General features: G+C 46.8%; 1 protein-coding gene across 1 annotated transcript in view; it reads right to left on the bottom strand.

Moving 5' to 3' along the window:
* KAZN (kazrin, periplakin interacting protein) overlaps positions 1-22,141 on the bottom strand; it is a 799,879-nt gene that overhangs the window by 454,178 nt on the left and 323,560 nt on the right.

Raw genomic sequence — 22,141 nt, 5'->3', positions numbered from 1 at the left:
ACTATGATTGTATTGCTGTCAATCTCTCCCTTGATATCCTCCAGGAGTTTTTTTATGTATTTGGGTGCTCCTGTATTGGGTGCATATATGTTTACCAGAGTTATTTGTTCTTGTTGGATTGCTCCCTTTAGTATTATGAAGTGGCCTTCCTTATCTCTTGTTATGTCCTTCACTTTGAGATCTAATTTGTCAGATATAAGTATCGCTATCCCAGCTTTTTTTTCAGTTCCATTCACCTGAAAAACCTTTTTCCATCCCTTCACCCTCAGTCTGTGTGCGTCTTTTTTTCTTAGGTGGGTTTCTTGTAGATAGCAGATATATGGGTCGTGTTTTCTTATCCAACCCGTTACCTTATGTCTTTTGATTGGGGCATTTAATCAATTTACATTTAAAGTTATTATTGATAGGTGCTTATTTGTCACCATTTTTATTCTTTACCCCTGTGTTCCTTCTTCGCTTCCTATTTCTTTCTTTTTCTTTTTTTTTTTCTTACAGCAGACCCTTTAGCATTTCTTGCATTGCTGGTTTGGTGGTAATAAATTCCCTTAGTCCTTTTTTTTCTGTGAAGCTCCTGATTTCACCTTCAATTTTGATTGATAGCCTTGCTGGGTACAGTATTCTTGGATTCAGACCCTTCCTTTGCATGACTTTGTATATTTCATTCCATTCCCTTCTGGCCTGATGAGTTTCTGTTGAGAAATCAGTTGCTAGTCTGATGGGGGTTCCTTTGTAGGTAACTTTCTGTCTCTCTCTGACTGCTTTTAAGGTTCTTACTTTGTCGTTGGTGTTTGCCAATTTAATTATAATGTGCCTTGGTGTCGGTCTTTTGGGGTTCATTTTGCTTGGGACTCTGTGAGCTTCTTGGATTTGTGTGGGTTTTTTCTTCCCTATATCAGGGAAGTTTTTTTTTTTAAATATATTTTATTGATTTTTTACAGAGAGGAAGGAAGAGGGACAGAGAGTCAGAAACATCGATGAGAGAGAAACATCGATCAGCTGCCTCCTGCACACCCCCCACTGGGGATGTGCCCGCAACCAAGTTACGTGCCCTTGACTGGAATCGAACCCGGGACCTTTCAGTCCACAGGCCGACGCTCTATCCACTGAACCAAACCAGTTTTGGCAATCAGGGAAGTTTTTTGTCATTATTTCTTCAAACAGGTTTTCTATTCCTTGCTCAGCTTCCTTTCCTTCTGGAACCCCTATTATGCGGATGTTGTTTTGTTTCGTGTTGTCCCCAAGTTCCCTTAGGCTCTCCTCCTGCTTTTTAATTTTTTTTTCTAGAAGCTGCTCTACTTGAGTATTTTTTCCTACCTTGTCTTCTGGCTCACTGATGCGGTCCTCTGCTTCTTCTAGTCTATTTGTGATGCTTTCTATTGAGTTCTTTACAGCAGCGATGTCATTTTTCATTTCTTCTTGGTTCTTGCTCATATTGTCGAATTTGTCTTCCATTCTTTTCAGCCACCTTATGATCATTTCTCTGAATTCTTTCTCTGGCAGGTTGCTTGCCTCCATTTCATTTACTTCCTTTTCTGGTGATGCCTGCTTTTCTTTCATATGCGGGCTGTTTCTTTGTCTCCCCATGGTCTCTCTTCTCCGGGTATCTGGTTATATAGTTCTCTCTCTCCTGCGTTGATTTAAAGGCACAAAATACAACACAACCAGGTACAACACACAGGGCACTGAACAGAAATGTATTCACGATATTAATAACCCTAAATAAAGGTGACCACCAGAGAAAGGCAAATTAGGGGATATGAGAGAAAGAAAAAAAGGAGTGCCAAAATGAAATTGGGAAAAGGAAAAAAAAAGGTAAGAGAGAAATGAAAGAGAATAAGAAAGAAAAGGGGAACAAACTATACATATGGGGAGAAAACTCCAATAGAACAGCCACTAATCCCAGCAAATGCCAGCAACAAGTACCTGGAGATGAATACATACTACAAACAACAATTAATATCAAGTGATGTGAGGGAAAACAGAAGCAAAAAACAAACAAAAACAAAGCAAACAAAAAAACAAAACAAAAGAATAAGCAAAACAATCTCACAAACAAGCATAAAAAATCGATATAATCAACATTCAAGCTAACAACAACAAAAGGACAGAGAAAAAAACAATTTTTTGGATATTGAAGACAGAGAAGTGAGAGGTATGTATGAACTCGGAGCAGGTGATTAGAAATTAGATATATAAGTAGGGTGAAATTTTCACAGGGGGTACAAAGAAAGAATAGGGAAGATCTAAAGCAGGAAAAGGGTAAGAGAAACAGGACAACAAAAGGGCAAAAGTTAGGAAGAGAGTGATGGCATAAAGGCAGAGTTGAGATATAGTAGAATGATGCTAAAGGAAAGATGAATATAGAATGTAGAACACTAATCTCAAAGTCAAATAAAGAGAAAATAAAATGACACTTTTTTAAAAAAAGGTAAAATAGTAGTAGTAATAATACTGATTGAAAATAAAAATGTAATAATTAAAAAGGTAAAATCAAGTGAGGAAAAAAGAAAAAAATAGTTTCTTAAGTAAAAGATGAAAAAGAAAAATATTAATAATAAAAAATAAAAAAAATAAAAATAAAATGTGCAGTCATGAAGGTCATTCACTTCCTCTATTGTTCTGTTTGGCATGCCTGTTTCCCAGTCAGGACAGTATTGCAGATCCCTGTGTTCCACTGCTCCTCAGTGTTGTAAGCCAGTCCTGATTTTTAAGGAGGCAGTGTGTCTTACTTTCTTGTATTCCTTTATTTGTGATTACACAAGAGTCAATTTGTGATTCAGCCCCTGGGTGGAAGTGTTTCTGGGTTGACCTCCGGGTCTACAGGTCCTCTCTAGCCTGTGCTTAGATCCTGCTTTCCCTGTGGCACTCAATACGGGTTGGTGGGAGTGGGCTGCCCCAGAGCTGGTTCTCTGACGGTCACTCCCTGCTCTGATCCCCAGGTTCCAGAAAAACAACTTTCCCCTGCAGTCTCCTAGGGTGTCCCCAACTGGGTGATCCTATGTATTGGGCTCAGTAATCAGAAGCAAGGATTCGAAGAGGAGAAAGCGCAAGTGTGCAAACTCCGGATCTGCGCACAAGCCTGCGCAATCCCCTCTTCCCCCTTGTGTCCAAGCAGCGGGCACACTCCCAAAATTTTTAGGCTGTCCTGTGTCAGATCAAAATGGATTGCTTTTTAGAGATCCCCTCTGTTAGCAGCTCTGAGGACCCCCTTCCACATTCACAGATCACGCCAGCCCCAACAGCCACGGATTTTTCTACGTGCACACTTTCCCCAGTCCTCCAGCTCATGCAGTGCACGTGTTTCTCTGTCCTGCTGGGACCAGAGACCTCATCTTATCCCAGGCGAAATCTGACCTTTCTGTGGTGGAGTGTAGAGCTCCTCTGAATCCGCATATTTGTGCCAATTGGGGACCGGTTCTCTGGGGTTCGAGGCTGTTCGGTGGGTGCCACAGTTGTAGATTTTCAGCCTTCAGATAACATCCATTTTCCCCTTCAAGATGGAGCAGTCTGTGTGTTCGAGTCGGTGGCTCCTGGAGGGAACCCAGCAGCAGTGAGGGCTGCCTGGTCAGGGGACTGCCGTCCAGCAGTCCCCCACCTTCTCCTGGAGTATAGCTGTCCCTTAACTCTCCAACAGACACTCCCCGTGCGACCCTCAGCTGTTCTTTCTATCTGCTCCGGGACAAGGCTCGGGACACGTCTGTTTATTCCGCCACCATTTTTCCACCCCTCCCCACAGAATTCTTCAGTGTGACAAGATGCCCATTGGGCTTCCTTTGCCTCACATCACTGATAGGCAAATGAGCTTCTTCCAACCTCTATTCAAGCTCTAAAAAAGTTTAATTGTTCACACATGCTCACAAGAGCCCTCTCTATATTAAAAAACCATCAAAGGGAATCCAGGACTCAGAGTAAAAAAAAATGGCAGCACTAAATAGTTTATAACACTTCCCGCATGATACCATCTCTTCCTCTTGTTAACACACACACAATTTTAAACATTTGATGTGTTTTTGTTGGTGCTGGGTTTGGGTGAAGTCTGGGAGACTGATCAGTTGGAACCTGGTGATGGTGAGAGTGATGACAAGACAACTTGAAAGTTACGAATTGATAGGCAAGTACCAGAGGGAGGGAACACCGTATTCTGGTATTGGCATGATGTGTCAGGAGACACCATCCCTTTTATTCCTCATGTTGTTCTGATGTTGCACATATGACTGTTCTATTTTTTCAAATAAAGAAGGTAAGGCTTCTTAAAGTTGAGCTGCTTCCTCAAGGTTATCAGCTACAGGATTCGAAAGGAGATTGATCTGGATCCAACAGTATGTTTTACTTCCTCATCTATTTACCATCCATCCATCTGTTAGTCTGTCTATCTATCCACCTATTCAGCCATCATCTACTATCCATCCACCATATATCATTCATCTGTCCATCCACAATCCATCCATCCATCCATCTATCCTCTATCTAGCCACTGATGAATCCACTGTCTATTCATCCACCCTTCCACTCACTTATGCATTCTTTCATTAATTAATGGAAGCAATTTCTGTTCATTCTGCCCCATAATTTTATCTTAAATCTGTCCCCTTCTTTCTCCATTGCCAATACTACAACCTAGACTGACCCACCGTCCTCTCTTTCCTAGACAACTGCAGTGGCTTCCTATCTGATCTCCATGGTTTCATGCTTTCTTCTCTATAGTCCATTGTCATCACAGCTACCAAAGTGATCTTCTCAAGGGGTACATTCCTCCCCTGATTAAAGTTCTCCAATGTAATTGCCATTGCGTTTGAAGACCCAGCCTGCCATGGCTGTCCCTCTTAACACCTCTCTCACCGGCTACTTTCTGGCTCATGCCACTTCAAGCCAGCCTGGTCAACTAGGTGTTCCGCAAACAAGCCAAGGCTGTTCTTGCCTTAGGAACCTTCCAATTGTTGTTCTGGCCTAAATGGTATTCTCTTGGTTGATACCTTCCTTCTCATTACATAGATCTTAGTTCCTATCACCTCCTCATGAGGCACTTTTTCTAATCACTTCACTGAAAGTAGAAACTTCCCCACTTGGCGCCCTCAGTTAGTCTTCAGTCCATTGCTCCACCTATTTTTTCACCACATTTACCCCTATCATAAATCACATCATTTGCTTGTCTGATCCCTCTTCTTTTACCTTCCCAGATATACACACATACTAGAGGGCAGGAGTCTTGAACAAAATAAAATGGAACTCAATTCATAAATGCTTACTGCTAACCTACTATGTGTCATCCACCATCTACTTACCTTCTTGCCTAGGAGACCAACATTCAATATTACCATCCTGCTGGGATTGAGTGAAGAATAAGACAGACATAACCCCCACTCTCAGAAAGGTTACATTATAGTGAAGGGAGACATACACACCATGAAACTAGGACAATTGCAGAGTGGCGCCTGCTATAAATAAGCTGCTATAAATGGTCCTGTGATAGAGAGTGATGAAGACAAGGCAAGAGGGTGTGGCTTAGATCCCCTGCTCAAAGAAGGTCTCTCTGAGGTGGTGGCCTTTGAACTGAGAAGTAGAAAGAAGAGGAGAAGCCAGCCTCTCCAGAAAACCAGGTGTTCCAGGCAGAGGGCACTCCGTGTTTTATTGGCTCTACAAGCTATCCATCCTTCTCCAGAGTGGCAGGGGACTACACATAAATGACAATAAATGACAGGAGGGTGCCAGGGAGCCAAACGGGAGACTGACTACATTTATGTAGTGGAGGGTGGTGCAGGGGAGAAGCACAAGGGAAATAGCTCTCCACGCTCCCCATATTCCCACATCTTCCTCGGCCTCACACCAAGTAAACTGGTCAATGTGGCAAGCTGCTCCCCTGGGCAGACTTTCCAAGAAGAAAACGTCTCTCTCCTCTCAGTACAGAGCTCCCATTTGTTGACCAATGTGGCCCTTCCACTTAAGTAGCAAACCTATATTCAGTCCGACATTCTCTCCCAAGAAAACTGCCCACGGTAATGGGCAGATGCACATTGCCGAATGGCGGATGTGGCACGCCATCGCTCTGGGCTTTGGTGTAGTCAGAAATGGATGGTTTTCCTTTTTTTTCATCTTCTTTCTTATGCTTTGGTCCAGTTCCATGGCCACATCTTTTCTACTTTTCCTAACAATTGGCTGCTGTCCTGAAGTACTGACTAAGGGGAGCCCCCCCACAAGAGCAGAGGGGCCCATGGACACCCCTCTTGAGGAGTGTGCTGCATCCATCCACTTGACAGGACATTCTGCCTGCATCTTTGTTCCCTGTGCCTCATCACAGGACTTCTGGGCTGGCAGTCTCAGCACAGCATTCATTCTTATTCTACCCGCTGCACCTCGCTAGACACTTCTCAAGCACATTGTTTATGAAATATGTAAGCACACAGCCTTAAAAAGAACCCGTTCCTATAAAATGGTCAATAACAATAGCTTTGGTGTTCAACATTATTACCACCCGGACTCACTTATTTCCTCCGAATAGTGTTCAGTGCATCCACGCAACACCATCCATTTTGCTCCCGATCATGACACTATTTCTTGGTGTTTTACAAAACACATTATTCAGAGCCCCAGTCCTCCACGGAATGCCAATAAGGAGGAGCTCACCCAGCAAGGACAATGAAAACAGTCACCTCATCCCGACGGCTGCGCCCACAGCCTCCAGGGAGATTTGTGCTGGAAGGCTCAGAGATTTCGCCAGGGACCTAGTCTTCATTGACAATAAGAACTGGACATCACAGCCTCTTTTCTAGAAAACCCTGGTGCCCACCAGGACATGCTCAGTAGAAAACACATCCACCATCTACCTACCTTCTTGCCTAGGAGACCAACATTCATTATTACTACCCTGGAACCTAGACTTTTTTTTTTTAACTTGTTAATGCTACTGAGGATAGCAAAATAATGCCTCTAGCCACCCTGTATATTTGCTGTTGCCATCTTCACAGATAAATTGCCCAATTTTCTTAGCAAATTCAGCAACAATAACAGTTTTCTGCTAGCAAAATAACCTTTCATTTCATTAAAAAAAAAAAAGGATGGAATGGAAATAAGTAAAAGAGGTCTGATGTCTCCTGTGATGCCCACTTCCTAATTTTCGGTTTTCACTAGCCGTGGGTGGGAGCTGGCTTTTCATTCCTGGTAAATAAAAATGCTACATTTCACATTCAGTCTATGGCTGTCCTTGAACGGCTGGCCAAATAATGTTGGTAGAAAAGATTTATTGCAACTTTATAACTTCAGAGGGAATATAGTGGATGCTTTTTTGAGGGGAGAGGGGAGGTCTGCCTGCCTGACACATATCCCCCCTATAATCTGATAGCAGCACCCCACGTTTTTATGGCCGATATTCTTGGTAATTGTGTTCAGCAGGACATATTATGGGAATTGCTGCCTTAATCCATCAAAAAGAAGAGAAGCATTTTCAGAGAAAGATCTGGGTGAAGGGAACGCTCTGATTTCAACATTGGTTACTACCTCTGCCAAAGAGGGGGCAGGAGAATGAAAAGGGAGAGAAAAAAACGGTGCCAATCCCACAAGACTTTCGCCTGATGCCAAGATGAAGACGAAGACTGATAACCTGGTGTGATATGAACTTGATCCAAGAGACGAATAAAAGTAAGAATTACCAGCCATCGCAATGATGAGACCCTCTTGCAAACTGATGCCTCCCTCAGAGATGCCTGGCCAGGCGGAATATGAACATACAAGTTACACAAACCACTGACAATCAGACGTTACTGGTGCAATACTTTTCCAGTCACGTGACAGCCAGGAAACCCTGACTTGGTGCCTTGCCGCTGCTCAGCCTGATTGAGCTCTAACTCTAACATTCAAGCCCAGATTTGCGGGGAAGCAAAACTCCACCCGGGACATGTTCTTGGCTTCTTCCCAGTTCTTACTTGAACATGGACGTGTAGGGAGACACGTAGATATGGCACATATGTGCAATATGATTCAAGCAATGAAGTACGGGAACAGAACCTCGGGCTCTGGGGCTGCGTTGACCTGAATGGCTATCCAGACTGGACCATTTTCCAAATGGGTGACTTGGCCACATTACTGATCTTCTTGTCCCTCAGTTCCCACTGAATGAGATTCATATATAAAACGGCCTGGTGCAGAGCAGTGCCTCATAGTAGGAGATTGATCTTCCTTTTCCCTAATCTCTTAGAGCTCCACTTATACATGTTCCAGATATCAAGCATGCTAAAAGGATTTCTAAAGTTAATGGAGAAACTCTTTTGGACAATTAAAACATGAACGCAAATAAAGAAGTTTGTATTCTTCACAGTTTACTCAGCTTTGGTTTCTCAATAGTCAGACAATGTCTTTCCAGCCCAAGTCAACCTAATGCACGTGCAGTGGGCACTTGTTTCCTGGCCAGCCAAGTAGTCACTCTCCTTTACTCTTGTTAGAAGGCCCTCTGGACTTCACTGTAGGATCACCCCTCACCTACTCTCAGCATACTGTTCAGGAAAGGCTAAGCCAAACTGCCTCAGAATCCGGATAAGGGCACATGACTCATGTCTGGTCATGGACAGACACTGGTTCAGGTGTGGACATCTGACCCAAGCAGGCCAATGAAACTCAAACCAGGAAGTTGGCTGTTACACAGAAAGAGAAATTTATTTTCCACTGGAGTTGCTAAGCCTGAAGTTCCTGGGGGCGGTCACCAGGGGAGGTCGAATTACCTGAGCTGGAGCTAACAAAGAAGAAAGCTTAAAGAAGTGAGACTGAGTTTTGACAACATCATTCAAACTCCTAGATCCAGCAGAGGCTGGTGAAAGGCCTGTTTCTTAGCTTTTTGGATACATGAGCCAAACATTTCTTTCCTCATCTTTCTTTTACTTTCAACCTATTTGTATCTTTGAATACAAAGTATGTCCCTTATAAACAACTAGAGGCCTGGTGCATGAAATTTGTGCATGGGTAGGGTCCCTAGGCCTGGCCAGTGATCAGGGCTGATCTGTGGGGCGACCAGTAGGGTGATCAGGGGGCCCACACTAGCACCCACCTGGGCCAGCCTGGCGCTGCCCGCTTGCTGCCCCCGCCCCCACCCCCCCACCACCGCTGCCAGTCATCTCCCTCTATGGGGCGGCCAGCAGGGCATTCAGAGGGCCCCCAGTAGCACCCACCTTGGCTGGCCTGGGGCCTGTCAGCTGGGGGAAGCTCCTGCATTGAGTGTCTGCCCCTTGATGTCAGGGCACATCACAGCGACCGGTTGTTCTACCGGTCGTTTTCCGTTAGGTTGATTTGCATATTAGGCTTTTATTATATAGAATATGTAGTTAAACTAGGGGCCCAGTGCACAAATTTGTGCACCTTGAAAGGAACTGTGGGCTACGAGGCTGCAGTGGGCACAGGAGTGAGTCTCGGCCCATCCTCCACACCCCTGCCCAGCCCCTCCTGCTGTGGCCCCCCCCTCCCCAGTCCCATCTGCCAGCAGCCCCGTTCCCGCCGCTCCCATGTGCTGACAGCGCTAGCCCTGCTCGCACCCACTGACGGCACGGAGCAATTGGGGCCAGTGCCGTCAGTGGGTGTGAGCAGCGGCTGCTACCCCCATTGCCCCTCAGGAGCAGGGGGAGGTGGTGAATCCCTCAGGGGCGATTGGGGCCAGCATCTGCCGTTTGTACCCGCTGGCGGCGCCGAGTGATCAGGCCCGGTGCCAGGTGCCAGCAGCAAGTGTGAGCAGAGGCTCCAGCGCCAGCAGTGTGTGTGCGCGGGGCCAGTATGGGCAGCAGGTGTGAGTGCCAGGTGGGACTGCGGCGCACAGGAGCAAAGAATCTTCAGTAACCACCAGAGGCTCACCCCAGTGACAGTGACTGGCACCCCACCTTGGTCTTTTGCCCCTGTTCACCTCCTTCACCATCCCACCGGGGCCAACGCCTGACATGTTCTGTGCTCTGCTGACTGCTGTCAATGCCTGCCATGTTCCGCATGCGCCCCCTGGTGGTCAGTGCACATCATCGCAACTGGTTGTTTGGTTGTTCTGCCATTTGGTCTATTTGCATATTAGCCTTTTATTATATAGGATAGGATGGTGTTTTTTAAATCCACTCTACTAAGCTTTCTACCTATTGACTGGAATGTTTAATGCATTTACATTTAATGTAATTCATGATAAGGTAGGATTTGCTATTTGTTTTCTGTATACCTCATGTCTGTTTTGTTCCATTTCTCCATTATTGACTTATTTTTGTGTTAAATATTTTCTATTTACCATTTCACTTCCTGTGATTTTTCTTTTATGATATATTTTAAGTAATTTTTCTTAGTTGTTGCCCTGGGATTGTAATTAGCATTGTAACTTAATGTAATTTGGATTAATACTAACTTAATTTTAATATTATACAGAAACTTTGTTTCAAATAAAGCACAATTCTCTCCTCTTTCATGCTCTGTTTTTCATATAAATTACATTTTTATACATTATAAGGCATTGACTCAGTTTTATAATTATTGCTTTGTGTCTTTTAAATAATAAGAAAATAATTTAAAAAATACATTCATACTGTTTTCATATTTACCTATATACTTACTTTTACTGCTATGAATTAATAATTTCTTTTCTTTTTTTGTATAAAAGCTTTAAGTTCAATTTCTTGTATCCTAATGTGTCCTATGTAATATTGTATGCCATGAAGGACCTCTAAAAAGGCAGGGGGCAACAGTCTAGAGTGAGCTATCCTATCTAATAAAAGGGTAATATGCAAATTAACCATCATCCCATCACAAAGATGGCGGCGCCCATAGCCACAAGATGGTGGCGCCCAGTCTTCTCAGCCCAGCTGGAGTCCCCCAGTCCTGGGGGAGCAGCTGCTGATAGCGGGCAGTGTGAGTGACCTGGTGGAGGGGCTCTGGGCAGCGGGCATGGAGTGGCCTGTGGGGGAGGGGGGAACGCTTGTGTCATTGCCCTGGCAACGAGGCAAGCGTTCCACACCCAGCCACAGAAGGGCCTCTGGCCAGGCCGGGCGCGGATGGGCCTCTGGGCTGTGGAGAGCCTCTGGGCAGCAGGCACAGAGCTGCCAGGCCCCGCAGAGAGCTACTGGCTCATGGATTCGTGAGCAGGGCTACTAGTCTCCTATAAAAACCCATCTCCCTGTTTCTGGGGCCAGGGACATTGTGCTTATGAAATCCAGCAAATTATTAGAAGACATTTCTTTAGCCTAATCAAGTATCTTCCAAGTCAGGAGAGCAGAATTTGGATAACAGACCCATGATAGATTAAAGATGCCACAAAGTCTTTTCTAGTCTCCTTATTGAGTCTAATTCCCCACCCCACGACTAGGCTGGCCTCAGTGACTTGCGTGACCAATAGAATGTGGCAGGAGTGATGTCCTGGGATTTCTGAGGCTAGGTCTCAAGAGGCCTTGTGGCACCTGCCTGGGTCTCTTGGAAGAATGCCTCTGGGAGCCCTCAACTACCCTATGAGTATGACTACCTCAGTTCCATGCTGTTCTTGGGAAGAGCAAGCAGAGGCCAGCCTTCCAGCCATCCCTGCCAAGACATTGGATGTATGAGAACTGCCATCCTGGACCCTGCATCCCAGTTCACCCACCAGCTGAATAGCAGTGTATGACCTCTGCTGCCTTGAAGTGAAACTGAAAACAGGTCCATGTAAGCCCTGTTGACTTCCTAGCACCCAGAGTCACAACATGTGAGTAAAAAGTGATGGTTTCCTGTCGGGGAAGTTGGTTCTACAGCAATAGGCTATGCAATGCACTGATATGACCCTGTTCCTCTGGACCAGACAGGAGCGGCCACTAGAAATCATCTCAACTTAGGGTCTTAAATTCAAGTGCCAATAAGGGCCATCCAGGCAGGTAATGTAAAGGGATGAGTGAGCTGGGGACGAGGGAGGGTTTGTGCAAACCAGAGAGCATATGTCATGTCTGAGAGGGAAGCCAGTTGTTGCCCTGAGGGAACAGAAACCTAGTGTTCCAGACTTTTCAAGAGCTGTCAGACTTTTTAATGCAGAAATCCTAATCTTCAACCGTTGGAACTAATTTTAGACAAGTATAATGTTACCGTGCAAGCCAAGTAACACATACCCACAGGCTACAGTTTCCCCCGGCTACCAGTTTGTAATCCGACTCAACCCCCTCAGAGACAGATGAGAAAACAGTCATCCAGACAGGGGATGTGTCAAGCTTAAGTTTCCACTAAGTGTTAACACCCTAAAAAAGCCTGGAGCCCAGGTCTCCCCCACATGATCTAGGGCTCTTGTCACCTGCCCACAGTGCTTGGTCAAAACAGAGAATTCTCAGATAGATGGCCCTCTAGGGGTTCTCAGGGTTAACTGGAATGGAGACAATGCTACTGAAAGATGCAGCAAGCTCTCAGAACCATGCCCACATGCCTAGGTCAGGGCAGGAGAAAAATCTCCGGCTGGGGCAGGAGAGAAATCTCCGGATGGGGCAGGAGAGAAATCTCCGGATGGGGCAGGAGAGAAATCTCCGGATGGGGCAGGAGAGAAATCTCCGGCCTTCCACCAGGGTTTCACTCAAAGCAATGAGACGTTTATCTGGCTCATCTGCTCGTGCTTGTCAGTAACATGTGCTTTGTACCACACGTTTTTTGGTAAAGAAAAGTATAAAAACGGATGCCTAAGTTCATTAGAACTTGTTGGGATGGCACACCTAATAATTTGCTTAGTTTGTCTCCCACATAACTAAAGACATACTTATTAATGAAGGTAGGCTAACTGCTGTAACCAAGAATCCCAAATTTTAAGTATCTTAACATAATAAAAAGTTGTTCTTGCTCATACAATGATTTAGAGTAGGTGTGTAGGCAGGACTGATCTTTGCTGCCCTCCAAATGGAGATGTAGAGGCCAAGCTCCTGCTTCCTCATGTCTCCGATGCTCTCTTGGGCCTTGGAGTACCTCCCTTGCAGTCCCAGTTATGCAGAAGCTCAAACATAGAGGGTTGCATTGGAGTGGTTTCTGTTTTAGATAGGTTAGCCCTGGGCATTTGTGCATATCAGATCTTCTCACATTTCATTGGCCAGAACCAGTCATGTGGTCCCACTCCACTGCAAGGGGGTCTGGGAAATGTAGTCTAGCTATGTGTCCAGGAGAAAAGGCAAATGGGTCCTTGCCCCAACATGCCTTATTCTTCATGTAAGAGATACCCTGAGCTGGGCTGGGTTGAGCTGGGTGCTCAAGTACCCTTACTTGGACATTTGAGAGGTTCTAGAGCTGCCTGCTGCTTCTACTACAGAAAGACTCCTGGCATCAGGACTGTGCCCAAACTTCATCTTGCTGTTGAGAAGCAACAGTAATTAATTATAAAGAACTCTAGAGGACTGGTGCACGGATTCGTGCACCAGTGGGGTCCCTCGGCCTGGACTGTGGGGATCGGGCCAAAACCAGCTCTCCGACATCCCCCAAGGGGTCCTGGATTGCAAGAGGGCACAGGCCAGGCAGAGGGACCCCACCGGTGTAGGATCAGGGCTGGGGAGGGACCGCGGGAGGGCTCCAGGGCATGTCCGTCCATCTCACCCAGTCTTGATTGGCTGGACCCCAACAGCAAGCTAGCCTACCAGTCAGAGCGTCTGCCCCATGGTGGGCAGTGGGCATCATAGCAACTGGTGGAACGGTTGAAGGAAGGGTTGGACACTTAGCATATTAGGCTTTTATTATTTAGGATTGTCTGGAAATTGTCAGACTACACATCAAAATTTCAAAAGGAACATATGCTGCCGATTCTAAGAGCCATGTTGCTAATAATAGCCACTAACATTTATTGAGTGCTTACTGCATGCCAGCAACTGTTGCAGAAGCACTCTATAGAAACCCACCAATCTTAACAGAGATTCAAATAAGGTGAGGCCAGGGCTGGTCAAAGGAGCTTCGTGCCAGGAGTGTGTTCAGGTGGGATTAAAGGATGTTGGGGTCAAGGGGAGAATGGAGGTCCTGAAGACAGTGTTCTCAGCCTGAGAGATTCCTATCAGTGGGGTTGGTAAAAATGTTGGCCTCCATTACCTTTGAAACACACAAGTGGAAAATCTAGTTCGTGCCCCGAAAAGCTTCCTGGACCCAGGATGTCTGGAATGAACTCAGGCCCCCCTGCCTAGCTGCAGGCACTCTCCACTCGCAGCTCCTTGTCCTCATGGCCAGGAGTTTGGGGAAAAGCAGTGGGAAAGCAGCAGTTTAACTCTCTCGTTTGTAAAGAGAAGAAGAGCCTGCAGTTCAGCATTCTGGGAAACTGGGAGAGCGAAGTGTTCAAAGCCAGAAGTCTCCCCTTGTTCATCCAGGGAAGGCACCTCCGCTGACGGTCGGAGAGCCTCGCGGGTCCCTCCAGGAATAATTTCAGTTTGTTTTCTTGTTTTGCTGTATTTTAACCTCTTCCTGGCTCCATGCAGAATATATGCGTTTTGGGTATAATTTTAGATATAACTGAGTGGGCAAGGTCACAAAGGAGGTTTGTTTCCTTCCTTTCCCCGCCCCCGTTCAGGATCCTTCTCTGCTTGTGTCACATCCTGTCCCCTCAGTTCAGAGGAGGCCATCGAATAAACTAATTCCAATTAAACTGTAATTATCTGAATAATTATCCCTCCCAGGAATATCTGAACCCTGGCAAGCAGGGATGACAGCCTGGAGAGAGTAATCTGTCTGCTGCTGGATTCCGGTACCAGGTAGAAATTTGGTTTTCATGGGGCTAAGAAGCAGGGACTTCACAAGACACAGAGACCTGCCCTAGGAACCTGGGAACCATCTCACAGCCACTAACGCCGCGATGCGAAGTTAGGCCCGCACCTGGCCCCAGGGGAAGGCCAGGGATGGATCTGGAGAGGTGAGCTCGGTCACCGACTTGTTGCACGGGCTTAGGCAAGTTATTTACTTTCCTGCCACTCAGCTTCCTGGCTGAGGAACGGCCTTAAACTGCCCCTTGACCCCGAAGGTGTTTTGTGCCTTAATGAAATCAGTTAATGAGGATCTCGGACCAGCCATATGCTCTTGAACTGTAAAATAACACATCAAAGCGAGGCACCTCTGTTTTCCTAGGGAATCTACTTGTAATGTCTGATTGGAGGAAAGGGCTCAGCATCTTCCTCAGCCACCTGGGGACTTCTGCTTGGTATGTGGGGGATGGAGGGGTGTCCTGGACAGGGATGTAAAGCAAACCGGAGAAGAGAATGTCCGGGAGTCGAGGAAGGGCGTTCAGGTGCAGTACAGGCTGATGGACCATCTGGGCAGCGGAGCGAGGACACAGGCTCATAGAGCAGGGCCTGGGGACCCTGTTCAGGGTCTCAGTTGGTGCTGGTGCCCTTGGAAGGGACAGCAGAGCCAGAGGAAGAGAACAAATGTCCCCGGAGAGAAAACAACCCCAAGGCTGGATCCTCCTGCCACCCTGCACCTCCTGGCCGCTTCCACGCTGAGTGTGGGGTCTGCTGCCGGGCGCACAGCACTCTCCTGTATGAATGAGTGAATGAGGCCCCAGATAATGCCGAGGGCCTGGGACAGCTTCCTGGGGTTGGTTGGGGCTGGCATCCAGCATGGGGGTTGGTTTGAAAGGCAGAGGTCTCTGGGTGCTTGGCCAGCTGCTGTCCTGTGGGTAACTGGTGTCCTGGTGTCCTATCTGAATGGCAATGCCACGTAAATGGACAGACACACGGTGTCACCTAACAGCCCTGAGGCGCAGGCATCCGAGCCCCTCCTAGACTCAGAAACTCGGGAGCCTGAGAGCACCCCCCACCAACTAACTGGAACTGGTGGATGAGAGGAAACGGATTTGCTGCTGCTCCCTAAAGGCATCACCTAACATTCCACTTGTTGAGAATTAATTGCTCATGGTTTGGGTTTCCATGGGATCACATGAATGCAAGAAAGAAAGAAGAAAATGAAGGGGAAAAACTCCACAGAAATAGGACATGGGCGACAGCAGCTCCAACCTTGGCCCTTTCTGTCCTCTCCACAGCCCCCCTGCCCCCCCATTTCTATTTGTGTAAATACAGCCCAATTTTTCCCTATACTGACGCTATTTAGTTACATGTTCATGTTGCAATAAACAAGGACCTTTGTTTTCCCTTGGAGGCCAGCACGTTCTAGCTCTTGCATTGTTCTGACACCGGACCAGCACCTCCTGCTGTGGCGGGTAGATGGCCTATGAGCTGCCACTCACCCTTCCTGGCCCGTGGAAGGCATTATTAATCCATCCTGCCATGCTTTTCTGCTGAGCTGGAACCCAGCCTGAGAATCCTTCATGACGCAGCAGTCCAGGCAGCCAATTACCAATCGATTGGAATTGGTAGGAGATAAAAACGATGTGTCATTCTTGATTTAATTCCTCTCTTGTCACCCTGCCTTAATCTGATGAAGGAAAGGGTGCAGAGACCTACTGCTTTCCCCCTCCCACCTGCCCTTGACCACGATGTCTGCTTCATATTAATCAGAGAGCTTTGGCTCAAAGAAGGGTGATGCTGAGGTGGGAGCGAACAATTTTGGAAGCTGTGCACACACACAAGTATTCCTGCTTGTTCTCTCTCTCCCTGTCTCTCTCTCTCTCTCTCTCCCTGTCTCTCTCTCTCTCTCTCTCTCTCTCTCTCTCTCTTTCTCTCTCCTTCCCTTTGTCCCTCCTTCCCTCCTGCCCTCCCTCCTCCCATTTACAGTCCCTACTCCCAAGGCAGCAGGAGGTCTGGAGTACAGGGTGCAGACAAATAACCAAGCCCATGAAAGAGCCGGCCGTGGAGAGCGGGGTCGGAGGGCTCAGTGGTATCTGTTACTTTTTGGACTGAAGCTAAGGAAGTGGGCCAAACCTTGAGGCCGTCCAATCGCCGGAGCTGCCAGGCAGGAAGCAAGTAATGGGCCACCCAGTCTGATGAACAAAAAGCAAACGGGGTTGCCATAGCTGCCCTCTTCCTCCAGTTTGGATTTTTCCAGAGTTGGCTAACTTAAGCCCCTTCAAAGACTGCGTCCAATTTTAAATTAGAGGAGTTTCTAGGATTGCTTCCTCATGCGTTCATTCAACAGTACTGGAGACCTGCTGGAGCCCTGTGCTGCACAGTTATGGGGGGCGGGGGGCGGTCATCTGTAAACGAGAGAGCACCAGTCCTGCCTCCACGGAACCTGTCGGCAGCCAGGAAAGAGGGGAATGTGGAATTGCCATGACCCCTGGTGAGGTCTCAGCACGGGAAGTGCGGGAGACTGCAGGCGGATTTATCAAGCAGGTACATACCCATCGCGTGAGGTCTTTCAAACCCACAGCTTCCCCTGAATCATGGGGACTGTCCTCCAAGCCGGGACCAAATGATGTCAGGGAGCGTGGTCTGTTAAGATAGCATCTGACTTGCCGTCTCTTGTCCATTCAACAATAATGCATTAAGCACCAACTCTTAACAGCCCTTTCTTTTTCAACGCTCCCTGTTTTCAAAGAGTTCAAGAAAATGACCATTTTGCATTGACAGCCAAACCTGCCCTGAGCAGACAGAGGGTCATGCCCGGCCCTGTCTCTGTGGGGAAACCATCTGCTAAGTAGTGAGCAAATCTCCTGAGAGGCCCACCTGGGGAGGAACGGACACCACCCGCCTCCCGCCTGTGAACCTTTGGGTGACAGCAGCCTCATCGCAGACCCCGAGCCAGAGCATCCAGGAAGCTGCTGTCAGATTCCTGATCGCCAGGAACTGGGAGGTAACGAATGCTGGGTGTGGCTGTGGTTTGGGGGTGGTTCGTTTTACAGCAACAGAGACCTCATCATGCTTGACTCTTATTTTCTTTCCTGACGAAGGATGGCTGACACCTCCACAGTTTGGAGACATCACCCCTCACGTTTTCTCAATACAGTAACAACGGGAAGAGGTGATGTATTTGTTCCTGAACACTCCTGTGGTTATCACTGCTACCCTCAATAATGGCTGTGCCCACAGGCAGGGGAATTCATTTATGTATTCAATCGATGAACATTTACTGGGCTCCAACTAATTATGGGCCAGGCAATGCCTATGGGCTGGGATACAGAGATGAATGAACACATGCTCTTTCTCAAGGGGGAGGTATTAGACAGCGTTGTAATGCAGCATAGAAGGTTCCAGAAGATGTGGGGAATGCAGAATGAGACACAGCATCTGTCCTCAAGTAGCTTATTAGAATCTAGTGGAAGAGCTACAACTTCTAAATCAGAAACTGAGATGATACTTTTATCACCACTGAATAAATGGTTGCTAACAGACAAATCCTTTCTCATCAAAAAAATGATAAGAAGTTCATGTACGTGTAAAAGATTTTTTTAAATTCTTATTTTTTATTGAAGTTCCCTGGGTTTCAATGACTTACTGGAGAAAAATATTTTTAAAACCCCACAAAACAGCAACAAAAGAAAATCCCTCATTTTCATTCCTGGGTGGAGTTGCACCTCTCTTCCCTAGCTCCCTACTGCTCATAGAGAAAATTGATCCAAAACGTCTCAATTCTGCAAAGCTCCATGGGGGATTTCCTATAGTGGCTTATGTCACCCTATCATCCAGTTGAAGGAACGGCTCATTGCCTGTGAAAAATACTAGACCCTCACTATAACGCTGCCAGAAGCATGCTCTAAAAGTTCTTCTTCACAAGGTCCTTTTATGCCTTTGTTGAGTATGGTAATAGAAGCTACATTAGAAGTTTTATGGTTATTTTTCCCCACCTCCATTTATATTCCTGGTTTGGGCTTATGAAAGATAGGCCATTGAATGCGACTACGGAGCCTGCTTTACATCCACGGTAGACCAGATGGCCTCACTAGCATTTTTCGTAAAGAATAAATTTGGCCTGTATGGCGTGGTTATTGTTTTAATTAAGCAATAATTGAAAATTTACATTCTCAATTATTACCCTTACATTATGGCAAAGGAGTCCTTTAAAAAAACAACTCTTATAATGGAGAAATATTTCCCTCTGCCCATGTTTCTATCAAAAATGAAAAAATTAAAAGCAGACTAAAAATGGCACATATTTTACCGAGAAGGGGAATTGTGAGCCATTCATTTCTGGCCTGCGTTACTCATTACCATCGCCTGCATGGTCCTTGTAGGCATTTATGTCTACGACCCTGGCAACAGATCCGGAGATGGCTATTTCCCAATACTCCTGGGACTCCCCTGGTGCTTGGTCCTCGCTGTAGCATGTAATTCCCCCATAAAATGCAGTCAAGGGTAACTTAACTGGAGTGCGCACGTGAATAGAGAAGAACTCGGGGGTGAGGCTGTTATGCTGAGCGGTCTGCACACTGACTCCACGGTGGTCTATTTCTGCCCAACGGCCGCTCGCTACACCTGGAGAGCCCTGATGATCGGTCGGCATGAACCCAGGTCCTGAAGGGCTGCTGTGACGGAGCCCTGGTGCTACGTGCCCTTGGCATGTCCTTGCTACCCAGGCCCACCATGCTTTGATAAATACAGTCTCTTGGGCCACAGCCAGTTTGGCTCAGTGGATAGAGTGTCGGCCTGTGTAGATAGAGGGTCCCAGGTTTGATTCCGGTCAAGGGCATGTATCTGGTTGCAGGCTCCTCCCCAGCCCGAGCCCTGGTCAGGGCTCGTGCAGGAGGCAACCAATCGATGTGTTTCTCTCACATCGGTGTTTCTCTCTGTCTTTCCCTCTCTCTTTCACTCTCTCTAAAAATCAATGGAAAAATATCCTCGGGTGAGGATTAAAAACAAACAAACCAACATAAAGTAAATAAATAAATTCTCGGGTAAAACAAGACAAATTTAAAAAGAATTAACTGTAGAGTAACTGTATGGATAATGAGCCACCAGCCTCTTCACATAGAGGAGAAAAGGAAGGCTCAGAGATGGCAAGCCAAGGGCCACCCTTCTCCAGGTGCCCAGCAGGCAGGTCACTGATGCAGGTGAGGACCGACTGTTGCCATATCTCACATCAGGCAGAGGTCAGAATTAGGTACCCCATGATTTCTGTGACTATTTAAAGTGGATCTGGTTTTATTTCGCAAATTCTGAATCTCAAGTCTTTCTTACCTAAAAACCAATGTAATTTAATATAAAGAGGGCAGAATTAAGGAGAAAGAAAAAGGAAACCGACATTTGCCAAGTCTTGACTATATGAGCCAAGCACACCAGGCACTGTTCAAACCTAATCCTACCCTGAGAGACAGGACCCATTCTTCCCATCTTTTGGATAATATAAGACCCCGAAGCATAATGCAAATTGTTCAGTCTTAGGGTGATAGAGGAAGATTCGAATCCAGACAGGTTGGCTCGACAGATCTTCTGGGCGAAAGAGATGAGAATTCTGGTGCCTTCATCTGCCCTGTTTCCCTCTACTTTCCCCCTAGAATGTTCTCATCTGCCTACTTCCTGTCCTCTGATCCTTTTTCAAGACCCAGATCAATTCATCCTTCTGGTCAACCTCCCTGAATCATCAGCCCACTTTGGCATCTCCTTTCTCCAGCCATGTGTCTTTGCAGAAGCGACCATTCCACACAAGTCTGTCTGCATAGTTAGCACTTTATTATATTGGTAGAACATGCTGGAACATACAGTGCTGCCTTATTTTTAATCATCTTGTGCTTGATACTGTCCCTCTTCAACTCCTTGTGTATGGGAATTTATTTTACTTTTGTCCCATTGTGTGTGTGTGTGTGTGTGTGTGTGTGTGTGTGTGTGTGTACGCGTGCTGGGCTCCCCAGCAAACAGTCCCCTAGTTTCCCTTTGTGGAATTACCAATTCCCCCCTTGTGTGTAGTTTTGATGAGGAGGTAATTAAAGACCATGGCCTTGGACAAGAGAAGCTAAAGAGGCCAGATCCACCCCAGGATTGCCAGAGGCAAGCACATGACCTAAGCTCAGCCAATCAGACACTCCCTTCCCAGGACCACAGCTCTAACTGGTGAGCACTTATTGTCATGGCAACATGCCCATCAGAGGGCCCAGGGCTGGCTAGCTTCCTGCTGCCTGCTCCTGGCTACAGCATTGGCCCTAGCTCTGTTCCAGGCCTGGTCCCCTGCCTCGCACCAGTTCTGTGGACCTGGAAGCTTTCTGGAAACTTCTCCTTTGCTCTAGTTTGTTTTGGGTGTTTGTAACCATGTGCTCCCACAGAACCTAAGCCCCGGGCTGGGCTCAGGTAACCCATGTAACTACAAATTCTTGCCCATCACCTTTTTTGAGGTATCAATATAATTTCCACTCAACAGAGGTGATGAATAATGGGCATTTGACTCTGTTTCAGAGCTTAAGATTCTGAGAGGGCTGGGATGTGTGTTGGGTAATAGGCGGATATCTCTAAGAAGACAACTCCCTTCTCCCAAGTCTCTCCTTTGCAAATCCAAACAGCCCACCCTGCTTTCTCCGCACTTGACTCCTGGGGTGTGTATGACATTAAGGAGTGGTGATGGAGATCATTGCTCCTGCCCCCCACCATCATCGCCATGGCACCGCCACTCAGCAGCTCTGTGTACGACCTGGGCTGGTCTATCGTGAAGCGTATCCCAATACTCAAATCAGTCAGAGGCTGGGAAAACAGAAATTAAATGTGCAGCGAGAGGGATGGAGCCTGGGAAGGAGCGGCAGGTGTGGATGGCTGACAGGCAGAGGGAGGCTGCCGGTGGGTGTGCCTCTCTGGAGCGGGCACAGCTCATAAGTGCATGAGCATTGGCCCGAGAAGCGCCAATTGGAGCACCACGTTGGAACCAGGCACAAAACGACAAACCTCTCCCTAGAGTACCATTAAGAGTGAAACTGGGCAAAACTCTTTTTGCCACAATTTTGCTTGAAGCTGGGAATGTGTGCCATAATTTTTCTCAATGTCAGAGTCAGAGGGGGCTCACTGGACGCACGCTTCCACCAGGTGCCTATAAAATAACAGAGATGAGGTCAGGAGGAAAAGTCCCCTGGTAGCGGCCTGATGTTCAGGAAACAGCAGACTGGATGGTCCCTGACTTTGCAAACACCCTTTGTTTCTAGGTAATATTGGTTGAAGGCCACGAGATTCAAAGTTCAGCCCTTACGCCAGGTAAAAGTCTACAAATAACCCCAAAGGAAATACTAGTTTTCATGGTTCTCTAACCCTTGGAGAACATACTACCTTACCCTCCAAAGTAACATCCCTCTGTACATGCAAACACAATTTTCAGAGCGTTTTATTTATGATAACATTCCTATCTGCCCTAGCTGGTTTGACTCAATGGATAG

The sequence above is a fragment of the Plecotus auritus genome (genome assembly GCF_963455305.1).
Source record: "Plecotus auritus genome assembly, chromosome: 2".
Lineage (NCBI taxonomy): Eukaryota > Metazoa > Chordata > Mammalia > Chiroptera > Vespertilionidae > Plecotus > Plecotus auritus.
This window is presented reverse-complemented; position numbering and strand designations above follow the sequence as displayed.